This window comes from Diadema antillarum, unplaced genomic scaffold (genome assembly GCF_040938485.1).
Source record: "Diadema antillarum isolate AM-2024a unplaced genomic scaffold, OU_Dant_1.0 seq00001116_RagTag, whole genome shotgun sequence".
NCBI classification, from domain to species: Eukaryota; Metazoa; Echinodermata; class Echinoidea; order Diadematoida; family Diadematidae; genus Diadema; species Diadema antillarum.
Genome location: NW_027271930.1, coordinates 588,749 through 605,584, shown reverse-complemented (window position 1 = coordinate 605,584; position 16,836 = coordinate 588,749). Strand labels below are relative to the sequence as shown.

The 16,836-nt window shown below is 38.9% G+C and overlaps 1 protein-coding gene across 1 annotated transcript in view; it reads left to right on the top strand.

Annotated features, from left to right (window-relative positions):
• Nucleotides 1-371: 371 nt before the first annotated feature.
• Nucleotides 372-16,836, top strand: part of LOC139743855 (ras-like GTP-binding protein RHO) — a 29,096-nt gene continuing 12,631 nt past the window's right edge. Inside the window, exon 1 of the mRNA XM_071654311.1 lies at nt 372-449. The gene's annotated coding sequence lies outside the window, so the exon portion shown is untranslated. The remainder of the gene's footprint in view (nt 450-16,836) is intronic.

The following is a 16,836-nucleotide window of genomic DNA, read 5'->3' as shown; positions in this document are numbered from 1 at the left end:
TGATGAAAACAGAAAATATAACTCTTTCAAAACTATAGAAGACACGCATGTAGTCAGTATTTTCTCTGACAGAATTTCTGGCGGAAGGATTAATCATTACCCTACCATCGGTATTTTTGCAGACAGACTGCTTAGAATCAGTGCTCGATAGTATTTCATCACACAGAGTGGAATTTTCAATGATAATGCACGAGGAAAATCACTGGGATAAATTCATAGATTTTGGAGGCATGAGACAGGCATTGGTTTTGAATTTAGCGGTGTCCGTAGCAGACGCTGTGTTGTTCCTACATTATGTGGCTAACGTCATGTGGGGATACAGGTATTGCCTCATTTCGAGTACCCCCGATACGAGCAATTGCGAGGTGTGGCTCACAAGAGCATCACGAATGAGTGTACAACCAAGGGGTGTATTTCTGCCTCTTCCTGGTATTATTATATAAAATTTGGTAAGTTTCGAATTGTTTTTTGACATCTATCGTGCCTATTTGGTATTGAGGTCTTTAGAAAATAATGTCCGGCCATAACCTCATCGTATGACAGGGTTGAATTTGGTCTATTCTTTGTTTCTTCTGCCGCATTCGAAGATAGTCGTGACCGTTATTCATTCACGATGTACACAGGTGAATGGGGAATTTTCGTGACTTTGTTTGTATGAGGTGACTGCATACAACGTACGTTCCAGTATGTGGTGTATGCTGCACCACTTACAAGGCTATAGAAACCTACGATGTCCCAAGTCGTGTGGCGGGCTGATGTGTGCTCTGTACTGTAGCTGTATGTGCGAAGAGGCATGTCGTTGTAAAATCCCGTTGTGCAAAAAAATGAAGGTGTATGCGTTGCTTACAGGCTGCATCATCATGATCATGATGCACATGAAAGGTACATTTACATGATACACAGGTTAACCGTTAAGATTTAGAAATCTAACTTCTGTTGAAGTTTTTTAAGGGTCAACATGTGCTGATGATACTCTGACACTCTGCACACAAATCCTATCTCATGATCTGCTAGTGCAAGGTAACACGTTTGCTCCGCATGAATGAAGAAATTTCAGTAAAATAAATTCTACTGGGTGATGTAGGGTAAGAGCTCCAGTATTCGGTCACCTACCAGTATTCCGTCACTTATCACTAATCACCAGCCAGTAAGTTCTACTGTCACAACACACGCAAATCACATCAATTCACAGACACGTGCTTGCACACTCATTCACGACAGGAAACTCCCTTGGCCCCCTCCAAAAATCCATTCAAAATCCCAAATTTCACCGTCAAAAGTGCAGAATTGGCGCGACTTTCCAAAAGCGCGCGCGGATTGAGCCCACTAATAAGAGTATGGGTCGCCGAAAAAGCGCTAAAAATTGAGAAATATGCCGTTTTCTTGCGGGATTTTTTTACTTATCGCAAGCTTCGAGTGTGATGGTATCCTCAAAAACGCAAAAGAAAAACAAAATTTCTGTATGTGCCGATGCAGTGTCTCAATGTACAAGGGTTGAATGCAAGTGCCAATTCCCCGGTATTCGGTCACCAACGGGCGCTGCAATGTCTCCTATGCAATTGTGCGCCAACAAGGTACAAATTGTAGTGCACGGCGCGTTTTTCAGCTGCCTTGAACACGCATTGACTTTGAACGCGCATATCGCTCGACCGAATACTGGTCGCGGTGACCGTATTCTGGGGAATTTTCAAGGTGATATATTTTGGGATTTTGTGAAATTCTGTGTAATATTTAACAAAATGAAAATTGAGATTAAAGAAATTTGATATATTCCACATACATTGCTGTAGATAATAAAATATTGCAGAAAAGCTTAAATGACCGAATACTGGGGGCTCTACTCTATGTATACTACAGTACAGCACAGGCTACAGTCTACATGAGTATGAGAGTTGATTGTATCACCGGACGCTTTTCTTTTTTTGTGGCTCTGAATTCCTGATACTCGGAGGATGATTTTTCGGCCAATACAGCACCAGACATTCATAAAGTCCTGAAAATGTTAATTTGGCAAAACTATGAAAATCATTCACTCCGATTTTCACAAAATAGACTCCAAATACACCCCTCTCCAAAAAGTTGTCTTTTAACGCGGTGTAAAATTGCATTATAGTTCCGGACACAATTTTCGTAATGGAATAGAATCTAGACTACGGCCGTGTGGGGATAATTGACGTCTTTCGCATCTCGTCCTTGCACCAGAATCATAATTTATACCCACGATTCACCATATACATACCTACCAAGCGGACAACAAAGGAAAAATCGGCAAATGAGGCTCAAATTTCGTATTTTACAGTAAAATGTCTAACCTGAACTTTTCGAACAGTTCACACGATAAAATCTTGTGATGAGTCAACATCATCTTCTTGTGATAAATCAACATCTTCTTCTAAATTAGCGATTTTTACATTTTTGTGTCGCATTTTTTGCAATTTCGGTCCATACAATGCACTTTGAGGCTAGTCTACAAAGCCCTTCATGTATTGAATGTCATTAGTATGCAGAAATGTGCATGTCCAGAATTACCATCCTGTCTGGAAGTACCATACCTGTAATATACTACCTTATGCCTGTGGCTGTGAGCTGAGCATGTTTCCTATCTCATGTAAAGCACGTTGCCCATTTTTTGACCGCCCGTGTTAAGAACTGACATCTAGATTTCATGCAATAAATTTGTTACTATTACGCTGATAAGAAATGCACGAATGCAGATAGGTAGAAAATACATTTTGTATGTGCATATACTTACCAATCACCAACCTAAGGATACAGTATATACTTCAAAAAAATGAAATTGAGGTATTTTAAAGAGACTTAATTGCAGTTATAAGCAATTTAGCGAGCATGATTAGACAGCCTGTGCCCACTGTTCGACCTCCTATGCCCATGCTTCGCTGTACCGTCATATACCTATTGAATGGATTAGCGCGCGTGCCATAATTTTACCACACGCGGAGGAGAGTTTTATATATCGCACTATGAGAGCGCGGTACTCAATATACTCCATGCTGTCTACTCGGTTCGAGAGATTTGCGTTCACATACGCACAGATTCAATGCGCATACTTTAATGCCAAACCATGGCGCATCTCGCAAATCCTTCAAGGCTCCGTCGAGGCTCAACCGTGCACAAAAGCGTACATTGTAGGTTTCTACATGTAGCAGGTGGCCAAATTTTGGACAGTGTCAGCGTTGTCAAATTATAATGGGGCAACTGGCATTAGGTCTACCTGGAATTATCACTGATTATTATAAATTTTACTGAGCTGTCTCATATTCATTTGATTTTGTTCAGCAAGTAAGATTATTCAAAATAGATGTAGGTCTGTGGCCGAATGAAACAAACTTGTTTGTCGATGCATGTGGGAGGATGACCAAGCAAGTGCAACAAGCCAAGGAGGGCTGGGAAGTGGAAGTAGAATACATAGTAGTATACTTGAGTGTCCCGCACATTGCAATACATTGTAATTCAAGTTTGTGCATACCGTAAAGTTCCGTGTATAAGACGCACCCGTGTATAAGACGCACCCCTAATTTCGGACCTAGAATTAAAAAAAAAAAAAAAAAACCCACGAAAATGTCCACGCAAATATTGCGTGTGTCATACATATTATTTCAGCTCAAAATTTCCCTAGAATGCAGCATGTATTTGCTCTATTTTTCGTTTCCTTTTATATTTTCTTTTAACGGTATTCATCGGACATCAACAAAATAATATGGAAGACGCAAAATGCGAGACTTGTCTCAGTACTCACTTGCTATTGTTTCGCCTTTCAATCGTGGTACATGTGTCATGCATATCGTACTCATGAGTGTACAGTACGATCTTTGCTGTCATACATAGCAGAGGGTGTCTCGCATATTGACACGTGTCAGACTGGAAGGTTCATTACGAAAAATAAGAAAAACATCAACAAGTGTAGCAGAGGGATCATACGGCAAGACGTACGGTGCGTACGGTAATTACACTCATGCACTATTACCAGTAACGTGTGTCTCTTGTACCATGCTTGTATGCACAGTGCTAGCCTTTTGCAAAAGGCAGCTCGCTATAATTTCAGCACACACACACAGAGAGCAATGGACTTGCACACACGGGCAAGCGCGCTTCGATCCGATCGCTGTGTGCACGCGAGTCCATTGCAAAAAAGCCTCTCTGCAGCTAGCTGCTGCCTTTGCCAAAGGCTTGCTAGCTAACTAGCTAGCTACCTAGCTACAGTGTAGCTATGCTATCCTAGCTGGCCTTGCACTCGTGAAATGAAGAGGAAACGAACGACATGGATATGCATGCATGCTTCACACATCGTTCATATTTACGGTGACATAGTGTCGATCCTACTTCGTATTTTACAGCTTTTGTCTATGGCCATATTGATACTAGTACATTGATAAGTTTTACGGTATCGGTAATTTAGTAATGATACCTGTACATCGCGTATTCCAGCTACTAGGTTGGCTGTTGGTATAACTGTAGCTTGGTAGACTGACATCGGTAGCATACAGCAGTGCTGTTACAGCTGTTGTCTATAGCCAGATTGATACATCGTTACTGCACAAGGCCGATGTAAGTTTACCTCGTATTTGCAGCTTTTGTGTGTGTCCAGATTGAAAGATTGCTCTTTTATCCGTAAGTTTTAGTGATTGCTTACCTTCCAAACGTCGATGGGCATACATGGCCCCAAGTTGGCCTTATAAAATTGGGTGTACATGACGGATTTTTTTCCCGTGATTCGACTGTACCCGTGTATACGACGCACCCCCGATTTTCAACGTTTTCCGACGAAAAAATAGTGCGTCTTATACACGGAACTTTACGGTATTTCATTCACATGACATCACTGAAATTCTATGAAATCCTACTCACATACAGGAAAAATGCCGAAGATTACAATGGAACCATATTTTCAGTGATCGATACCAGAAATTTGTATCTATTGTTAAACGCGAATGATATCATATAGTTGTTCGTGACAGAAGGGGCCTGCACCTTGCCACCGCCACCCCGTGCCCCATAGACAAAGTAGAAGTACGTAAAACGTGTGCAGGAGACCATGACGATACATGTGCAGTGTACTTATTCCTTATATGAATTAAAGATTTCCAAGAAAAACTGGCCAGTTTTCACCTCAGTTTGCTTGGTTGTGGTAGCCCTGCAAAGTTTTCAAACGTACTGCACACAGTCCCGCATGTACATTTTTGTTTAGTGTGCTTGTACCATTGTAGCAATTTTACACAGGATGGTGGATTTAGGGCCGCTGGTGAGGTACATGGGTACGGTAGCTCACTGTACAGTGTAGTAATGACTCGTCTTTATGAGAGCTGGCTGCAATTGTAACAATATTGTAGTGGAGAAGGAAAAAAAAAAACGGTGATTAATGACATTAGAATTTCACAATGATACCAAACTGACTTGGTGAAAAGTAGCTTCTTTTATTTTGATGCCAGGCACAAAATCGTAGGCAAAGTTGTACCTTTGTGTGAACATAATTTCATGGAAAGTACATGCTTTCATCGATGATATTGTAAATTCTAATAAACTTACTCAGACTGACAAAGGCAATGAAAAGAGAAACCAAATTTTTAGGGTCTATGCACAATTTAAAAAAAAACAAGAAGAAGAGTTGATTAACTGATGATAGATGTGTGCAAACTGATGGTCAATATATCTCTTATCAATAGGGTATAAATACAATCATATTTTCTAATAATATTTAATTTTATGTACTAGACCTGAAAATCTAACGTACAGTACTGTAACTCAATATTTCTGATATTTGGTAAAGTCACAAATAAGCAACAAAAAAAGAAGTCATGAATGCTGCCCAAATGATTTCATTCACACTTGCATGACAGTGTAAGATGTTCTGATATCAATTCATTCTGTGGTGGCCACATTGTACTAATACTATAGTCTGGTTTTCTACGATATGTAATGTTTAGTCTCTAGTTGATGCTCAGTAATTTTAATAATGATAATGTAATATTTTCTTTTTTTCTTTTTATTTTAACTGTCATATCACAAGCGATGCACCCATGAAATTTAAGCTGAATTATGTATTTATTTTGGAGCAAGCGCCATGAGCGCCTGACTTGGCGGATACCGGCGCTATACAAGACTTCATCATCATTTAATAATCATAATATCATTTGATGATGATGAATTAAGACAATTTTTTTTTTTTTAAGGAAGATTGCAGAACAGTGATTTAAAAAAATCTTAGCAAGAAGAGATCAAAGCATGTATTGAAATTTTGGTTGTAACTTTAGGAAGGTATTGTACATGTACTTCTACAAATGTAGATGAATTCTCTGTTGCGCAACTGATACCTGACAGCCAGTTTTTCGTACAGGATATCATTCTTAAAAGATATTTCAAGATCAAATATTACGCCATGGTTTTATGTTGCACTTGATGGATCAATCAAAAGTGTCACCAATACTGTAAAAGTGGAAATTTTCACGCATTTCGCGCAACCAGTGCCTAGTGCGAAAATAAAAGCATATGAATGTATTTGCTTGCCATATAGTCCAGTAGTTAATATTAGTCTTGATTCTGTGGGATTAAAAACACGCAAAACTCATCTTGCGCAGCCTAGCGTGAAAAATTAGTCGCGCGAAAATATCCACTTTTACAGTTCCAACTTTACAGTATTGGTAATTTGTGTTGAATAGCATTTCGTTTGATCAATATGACTAGAATTTTTTTGTGTGTGTCATTGAGTTACTGACCATGTGATGTCAACCATAGTTTGAGTTCATCTACTGTACATGTAAACATACATTGTAACTCAAGTTTACTTCAGTTTCTGATGGAAATAAAGGTTTGGTAGAGACATACATGTAATTTGGATTTCATATCTGCAAAACAGTGGCAATCAATGTAGGGCTTTTGGTTTTTCCAATAGGTTGTAAGTATAAATTGGAAAGAGTAGTGGGCCACCAACGGACCCCTTGGGTATACTAAACTTCAGTTTGCTCTGAGGTGAAACCATCCATGTTAACACACTGAGCTTGGTCTGACATATTCAAACCTGTTACCTTCATATTTCATGTATGCACAAACAATTTTATAGATGCCAAATAGTGTTAGAGTACCAAATAGTGTTAGAAGAACCAGCGAAAGTCTTTAATGCCTTTCTATTCACAGATATTTTTTTAGTTCAATGAAGGGAAACAGACATGTCAATGGGAGGGGGAGGGGATAAATCAGTATCCTAAACCTTTATAACAAAACAATGCATTGTTGTACACTGTATACATCAAAATGGGGCTAAATTTGAACTGCAGGGCATGATTATGATGAGTAGTCCTCACAATTTGTTGTCCGTTTAGACACTCCTGATGTTTTCTGTGTTTTACAGGTAATGTGGTATTGGCAAGTATGGCAGTTTGGTTTTTCGTACCTTCTTTTGACATCATTGGTTCTTCTATATCATCATATCTTGAAATATTCTATATTCCTTTTCTTGGAATATCGCCTAGAACATGGCGTCGACTAGGTCCCAAGCCAACGTAGAGGCTATCGCTGTACAATGTACATGCCATGCAAGAGTACTTGCAAGTGATGCATTCTTTGAAGCCATTGAAAAGGCCTTTGAAATGGAAATAAACGAATTGAATTGAATTGAATCATTGGTTAAATGACAGTGACATAGAACCCCTTTTACAGTCAGAAAATTGGTCTTATTCTGCTTCAAAGGGACAGATTGGTGTCGAATCATTCTGTGGAATCAAGAATAAAAAGAAATAAAGATACTTGTATCCTTTATTAGTACCTGGAGAAGGAGAGCTGTAAGCTATTATCATGTCTAGAAATTTTGAAATTTGAGGCAATTGAAACCCTATATTATTTGTGTTTTCTAAAGCTGCTTCAGTACCATGACTAAGGTTGTTATTTCAAGCTATTTTATGTCTTGATGGACAACATAACTATTCAGAATATTGAAGTAGCTGTAGCTCGCACCCTGAATTTTCTCAAATTTCTGCTGATCTAATGCTCATGCTTAATTTCTTTCAGATAATCTGAAATGATTTGCTTTTACAAATGTACCTTAAAGGGGCACTCAAACTGGCAGTAGAAAGAAAATTACATCGTTTTTGCAGGAGCTCCATTGTGGGTGTGGCATCAACCAACTCTACCTTGTTATTTCTTGGCTACTGCTGATGTATAGTCTAGTACATTGTGATTGCCTTCTACATTTGTAGGGGGGGGGGGGGGGGGGGGGAGGGGGAGCAATGTAGTCTGCCTGCTGTCTACCTGAACAGCATTTTCTCTTGGCTGACTTTTTATGTATGAGCAAGTACTGTACCCAGTATTGGTATTGTCAATGAAGGAGCAGCGCTGTGTAAGGCAGTGGTTGCTTCAGGGAGTGCAGACATTGCAGTGTGTTACAAATGCTTGTGACTTGTAAGTTGGACTAGAAGCATTATACAAATTACAATACACAAGTTTTGCATGTGATACTACATGTACGTGTACCTCATCTGCATGTAGTGAATGCTTGTGTAAGACCTAATTGTGGTTTAGGCTTTTGATAACAACCATGTTTTCAAATGTACTAGGTTGTACTGAAAAAGGGTTGTAGATGTAGTATGTGGTAGTAATCAATTGTGCAACTGTCATGATTTATGACTAACTTTGTCAACTTGATGAGATGAGAGTTTTGGCTGGACAGTTACAAGAATGGCAAGTGCAGCTTGAATCAATGGGCCCTTTTGTCATCAGTTGCGACCATTTGCATCCAATTACTGTGACAACTGTCCCCATTTTTTTTTTTTCAATTAGTGTGTCACTTGTGGAACTACCTATAGTGAGTAGGCTTGTCTGCCACAGAGTATTTCCACTTGTGAACTGGATTCCTAAGTGTGACTGTTGAAGGGACTCATGCCTAATTCTTGTCAGTATTCAATGTTCCTTCCATGGTCTCCTTAAAGGGACTGTACAGTACTGGTTGAGGTGGGTATTCATGTTTTGAACATTCTTAAAGTGAGATAATGAGAAACCTCTTATGAAATATGAAAGAGCATGTAATTTTAAATGGGATGGCTAGTAACTGATCAGTGGGAATCAGTGGAATGCTGGGGGATGATTGTTCCAATCCTTGTGGGATTCATTTAAGAGTACATTATATATCTATTGTTGTGTGAAAATTATTTGGTTCAGAATGGTCTCATATTCAAGTAATGTGCAGTTATATGCTTCCAGGTTAGCAAGCCTGAACAGTGACGGGGCATTAAACTGCACATTACTTGAATATGAGACCATTCTGAAGCAAATAATTTTCACACAACAATAGATCTATAATGTACTCTTAAATGAATCCCACAAGAATTGGAACAATCATCCCCCAGCATTCCCACTGATTCCCACTGATCAGTCACTAGCCATCCCCTTTATGAAGGATTCAACATTTATTTGAAAATTAGTTTTCAAATGGCTGAGATATAAAAAAAAAGTGATGATAATAATAAAAGGCGACAGGCCAAGCTTTTCATTAGGATCTCTTTGTTTCACCTTGTTTTTTTGATATCTGAGCCATTGCAAAAACCGATTTTCATCAGATAAACTTTTGATACCCCTTACAGTAGAATTGCATGCTCCTTAACATCTCGTGTGGGAGTGGTTGCTGAATATCTCGCAAAACGTTAAAAGCTAAATCCTCACCTCAACCAGAACTGTACACACCCTTAAAGCTTCACTCGTATTCCATTGTTTGTAGCCTGGGTACAGCTGTACATTCTCATTATTGTAATCAAAAGAGAAATTGATGCCTGTCACACTGCTATTATGAATAACTAGAGATGATAAAAGTGCGCCAGCTCTCAAGCTTCCATCATGTCACAGTGATGAAGTAGTGCAAGAATTAGTTGATAAAATAAGAGTGTCACTAGTTTGTCTAGCTGGGAAATCTGTTACATATGCTTCTTTAGTTTTAATAGAATTTTGTGTGTGTGTGTGTGTGTGTGTGTGTGTGTGTGTGTGTGTGTGTGTAACTACTGTCGATTTTAGCTGATCCTGCAGTAAGGATGACAAAAGTCTACTTAATGAATACAATGAAAGCAACACCCATACCATTTAGAATAATACATTTACACTCGTACACTGTGTACATGTGTGTACAATACACTGTATGTACATTGTGGGTGCAAAAGCTGTAATTGCAGAGAGCTCAAGTTATTGTTTTTGGGGTCGTTAATCAAATTCGCATCTCGACAGCAACTACTTGATCCTTCTGATGGTTATACATGTAGTCCTAAAATTCCCACTTCAGAATGGTCTTGTGCAAGAATAGATTCTCTAGTTCTGAAGAGCACTGTACACAATGGCAAGTGTAAACCTGTAGACCTGACATGTGATCTAGGTCTTTGGTACTGAGCCATGTGATTTCCAACAGTCATGGTGTACTTAGTATACTGTAGGAGTCAAGATATGAATACGGACGGATGAGGAACCAGAAGGAGATGGTGATATCTTTTCTCTCTGCACTTCCTGTGCCCATGTAACATAGTTTGATTGCTTTGGCTGTGGGAAAAGGGAGATACATGATTAAGCTTTGCCAGACATTTTCCCCTATTCTTTTCCTATGACGATGTAGCTTGTTTCATTGTTCACTACATATTTCCCTGTTGAAAGCTCTGATAGTACACTTTGTTCGCTGTTCTCATGAATTTAGATCACAGCATGGTATAGTTTTATGAGGGAACTGGACATTAATTGTACAGTACATACACTTGTCTTATACAGGCTTACAAGCAGAGATATTAGTTTGCTTTCAGAGTCTTTTGTTACAAAAAAAAAATGTCTTTGATTTTTTTTTTAAAGTCACTATGGTTTTGATAACTTTCCTGAATGCAGTGAAGATTTCTGCAAGCTGTTGAAATCATTTGTAAAATGAGCTGATTTGTACTTTTCGTTCATCAGTAACTTACACCGTGTTAGGTCATTTCAGGGTATTTTGATGATGTAGTATTGATAGTACATGTGGATGCTCAGCATTTGGGTTGAAAGTTTACACTGTAGGTTGGTAGTCTCGTATGGGACATTTTTTCAAGAATGTCATCAATCCACAATATGCCTAATATAAGTTGTCTTTTAGTTTGCTGTTGCAGGTGATCAATTATTCCCTAAGATATCATTAAAGATCTGTACTCTCTTGTTTTGCAGTCACAAGTGTATGGGTCTGTTGAGTTGTAGTCAGGCAACACTATGCCTTGATGATCCTCTCCTTGTGGTAGTTTGCAGACAGTAAATTCTAGCTACATGTAACAATGGGCAAAGGTCACTGTATTGTCTAGAAACATTGAATGATAAGGGATCTCTTGGTTGCTCGCCAACATGCAATACATATAAGAATATGGGATTTGTTTTTAGGATGCTGAAATTACTTTTTTTAATAGATGTAGAATCTTAGTGGAGAGATCTGTATTCATGAAATAAACTTCATTGATCCATTGATATGATATTTTGGATTTATGCAGGAAGTTTGAAGCTTAGGAACTATTGCCTGTTCAGTATCTTTGTTCTCTGAGTGACACATATTCAATCATCACAACTTAGAATCCCAGCACTTTTGGTAAATGTGTTTAATGAGTTAAAGTCAAATCTGCCAAATCTAACTTTCTGTGATCAAAAAATAAATGCTGCATACAATGATACTGTATTTAAGCTGTTATTTAGCGAGGGTTTAATTTTCACGAATTTCGCGAGTCACTGTTGGACCATGAATTTAACAACACACGAAAATATTGCCATATGCTAGGTTAACAGTGCACTTACGACAGCCTCGGCGTCCATTCACGAAAACAACATCTCGCGAAAATGTCCACGACCTCCTCATTTGCAGAAATATCTGTACGCAAAAATAACAGCTTATACAGTAATGTTTACAGTGGTTAACTCACAATAGGATACTGTGTACATGTTGTATTTCATCATGTTTTGAGATGCCTTTGGTCTTTGACTGTATTAATTCTTAACTTACTTTTTTTTAATAATATAATATCGGTAATGTCGCCTCACTTCTAGGAGTAGATTAGCTACTGGGGTCCATGGTGTGGTGATGCCAAATTGTAGTCCTTGACAATGGTTGGATTAATAGTTTTCAACTGTGCTTCACCTTCATTGAGGCAGTGTGCTGGTGTGCTCTCACATGATGCTGTTTTAAGTAGTGTGATGATCAGTAACAAAAAGAATGTGATGTCTTAAAGGCACATGGTCCCGGTGGTTTAGTCAAATGCGTACGCGGGCGCACGGCGCAAGTTTCCTATAGAGACCTACATGTACATCTTACTGGATGAAGTACTAGTAATAGCTTTAAGGCAAGCATAAAGCCATGCTTCTGAGGGTTTCAGCTCGTCAGTTGTAATGGTAACCGGCATAAGATGGCTCATGTGGTAATGAATGATAGGAACAGCCATAGTGTAGCAAGGAGCTTTTTAACCTCCCTGGTTATAGCAAGTTGTCAACAGGTAATATAGTGACTGTCAAGCCTCTGTGATTGCTTTGACAAGCATGATTTATGCCTCCCTGGTACTGCTGTGGTAGATCACGAGTTTGAGATTCTGGCCAATCGCGCTGATGGAAAATTCCTTTGTCAAGAGAATGCTTGAACAGTGATTACAAAGCACTAATATCCACTTGTGTCGTAGGCTGTGCTGTCAGCAATATATGGGAGACAATTATTTAGAATACCTCTACTTCCTGTACATTCTTAGTTAAAGGGGATGGCTAGTAACTGATCAGTAGGAATCAGTGGGAATGCTGAGGGATGATTGTTCCAATCCTTGTGGGATTCATTTAACAGTACATTATATATCTATTCTTGTGTGAAAGTTATTTGCTTCAGAATGGTCTCATATTCAAGTAATGTGCAGTTTAATGTTTCCAGGTAAGCGTCCCTGGTCAGTGACGAGGCATTAATCTGCACATTACTTGAATATGAGACCGTTCTGAAGCAAATAATTTTCACACAACAGTAGATATATAATGTACTCTTAAATGAATCCCACAAGGATTGGAACAATCATCCCTCAGCATTCCCACTGATTCCCACTGATCGGTTACTAGCCATCCCCTTTAAAAGGTGTGTCTTTGAGCGTGTTTCTACTGAGCGACGAAAATTCGAGGTGATGCCAGCCGATGTGTGGTGATACCGGCCGATGCCGGCCGATGCCGGCCGATACCGGCCGATGCGTGGTGACACCTCGAATTTTTCCTCAGTAGAAACAGATCTGGTAGTGGCCGATGCCGGCTGATGCGAGGTGCTCCGTCGTCCATCTATTGAGGTGGTCAATGCGTGGTGACGCGAAGGACGATTCTCAGTAGAAACACACCGGGTAGCGAAATTCGTGGTGTATCGGACGTCTAGAATTTCTCCCCGCGCTTTTCAATCGGTTCATCGCACACATGTGTACAAAATATGTGTGTACACACAGCGACCGTGTTCGCATCATGCTTTGTTGGTACCAACTCGCTTGTGTATGTGTTATAGGCCCTATACGTTACGTTACATGTGAATTGTGGCATTCATCGCCTATTGCTCGCGTGATTAACAACCTAACTTACTGCATTACTAAGTCCTCATCACTTACTTGATTTTACACCGCGTTATTTCATTTTATATTGTCTCGAATCGCGAGAGTACCACATTAGTATGTCGCAGCCTTGAGAAAATCTCAACTGGACCCTCGATCTCCAAAGATTTCTCATCAGTCAGTGGCAGGATACCAGTATGTTAGTTCGGGGTATATAATTGGATGGGAAGACGAAGAGAAATGGCTAATCAAAAAATAGCCGACGCAGTTGTAGCAAAGCAGGCAGGGTTCGGATCGTATTAATAGGCAGTGCGCGCGTGACCCAAATCTGTGACTTAAAAATACCTGACTTCCGGAATCGCCGCATTTGCACGTCACCTTTGCATCACCTCGTATTTTATCGCTCAATAGAAACAGCTCGAGTGGTCATAAAATACGAGGTGCTGCGTTGGACAAAATTCGTGGCGATGCCAGGGATGCGAGGTGCTCTCAGTAGAAACACGCTCTTTTACACATTATACAGAAATTACTGCATTTGTGGAGTAATTTCCTGCTGTGGTGAACTGTACCCTGAATTGTTCCATGAACATCACTTGCATGTACCTTGGTGCCATAGTCTATTCATGGTTTAATATACGAGGGAAAAAATGGATTGAATGGGATATAATATAGGCCCTACTTGAAAATGTTCAGGAGACACAAATTGTCTCTTTAAAGGGATGGTACAGTATTGGTGGAGATGAGAATTGGAAATTTAACTTTTTGCGAGATACCAAAAAAACACTTATGATATAGTAAAGAGCATACCATTTTAAGAGGAATTCAAAGTTCATTTGATTAAAATCGTGTTTGGAATGACTGAAACATCCAAAAACAAAGTAATACAAAGCGAGAATAATAAAGTATGGGTCCCACACTTTATTAGAATCACTCTTTTACGGATATCTCAGCCATTTCAAAACCAATTTTCATCAAATAAACGTTGAATTCCTCATAGAATTACATGCTCTTTCATATTTATAAGAGGATGCTCTTTCATATTCCTAAGAGGTTTCTCATTATCTCACCAAAAAATGTTAGAAACCTGAAATTAGGTCTCAACCAAAACTGTACGATCCCTTTTAAGATGTACAGTTTAGTGTCTCATTAATATAGTGATCAATGACCATTTGTACAATTTGTATTTGATATGTATTATATACATGTATTTGCTCTTATCAATCATTGTAGTAATAGGTAATGAGACATTTTAGTTATTCAAAGAGGAATAAGGCAAGTGCAAGTATTAAATGAGGCCACATGAATGATAGGTTACGCTCTCATGCCAACCACAGATATTACAACTGTATTGGGATTGCAGCTGTTGGCAGGTTTTTGTGAGTGATATGAGTGAATATTATTAACAATCAATTATTGCACTATACAACATCACTTGCATCGATAAAGTATTCTATTTCACTAATCATGGGAAAAGTTACATATCTTGTTACTTGTTGTTATAACAAGTGAAATGTAGTTTCAGTTTGCTCAAGAGCCATTTACAGGCAAACTTCTAGCAATCTGCTTACCATACTGTGTACATGATCTGAGGCAGCTAGCATCTCCCCCCCCCCCTCCTTTTTTTTTTTAATGCAGCATTGTCTGTAAAAGTATTATAGAGCAGTAATTGTAGTAGTAACTGTACTAAGCTTGAAATATCTCCAATTAATTAGGCACCATCTTCATGCACTCATTTTGTCCCGGATATCTGTGTTGGTGGCTAAAATTACAGTGGATAGCCAATGATTGTTGAGAGGCAGGCATTCTTGAGGGGAGTTGCCAGGTTTGCTCCCTATGACCGTTCAGCATGACTCAGACTCCCTGCTGTGTTTAGTTTCAGTCCAGCGCAGTAATAGATGCATGTATGGTGCATGCACATAGTGCTGTCCACAGTGAGACACACGCAATCATGTATACACACACAGGCCATGTACATGTATGTATCACACAGAACCATATACCGGTACTACAACGTCGTAGTCTCTACATGCACATACAGTAGCATACATCTACTGTGTACTGTACGTCCATGTACAACACAGGCAGTTTGCCATAGGGGACTGTGTCTTGTGTGCCTTCTGTTTTTCAAGACAGTTTCTCAAACTGAGTAAGTGCTAGTATATTTGCATGTATAGGACCAGTTTGTCATCAGGTATTGTTTGCTACTTGTAGATCCTGTAAAAGTTGCATGTGTGGCTTACTTAATGTACAAATAATGCACATTATACAGGGCATAAGTATTTATCCATGTGATAAAGCTTTAGAACAGTTGGATATATCATGTGAAGCTGGACATGTTTGGATTGTTCAAAGTTGTAGAGGGTGGATAATTCCTGGCTAAATAATGTGCATTATTTGTTTTACAAAATGGTGACATGATTTAGATTAGCAGTCATTTTCGCAAGATTCCCAGGGCCAGGGCCAGCACCAGGTACAAAGCCAGTTGAACCACACACACAAAATCATTTCAGTGCATTTATAACACATTGGCAATGCAAATGAGCACATACAAGCAGTTGTAAGAAGTAAGTAGCGGTCATTAGTATACTACGGGTAATGTTCGGTGAAAAGTAAATTTTGGCCTTTGGGCAAAACCAATCATTTGATTAGGATCCATTTCATAACAGTAAGAATACACTTCCTTCCTGTACTTTCTTTTACTGTTAGCACACTTTCTTTCATGTAGGACAAATTTAGTTGTATGAATTAGCAGATGTTTATGTCATGCAAATATATGAGATGGAGTAAATTATGTTTCTTTTTCCTGGAATTCCCAAAGTTTTCACCTGTGAGGAGAAATATTTTTGTTTTTGTTTTAGTACATTGTAGTTTTTTGTTGCTTGCTGTTAAACGAAAATGGTGTGACAGGGCTGATATCTTGTATCTTACCTCAAATTGCCCACTTTTCTTAAACACGAACTCAGTTTTTAATATTCTTGTAAAATAGCACACCTTAAAACTTGACAGCCCTTGTAGATTCAGACAAAACAACAACATCATGAGCAAAATGTATGGCCTACATTGTACATGTACAATGTAACTAGTGCCGTCATATTCCAATACTGTTGATATCTTTGTTAGTGTAGTGATCATGTTGGTTAACTTAAATAAGGGTTGATAAGAGCACCCTGGAATGCCAATGTAATGTACACTGTAATGTTGCTACAGCGGTACATGTAGGTACACATGTCCTCATCATCATTAGCATTACATAGAAATTGAAATCATATTTAATTCGATTTATATTTCAGCATAAATTAAT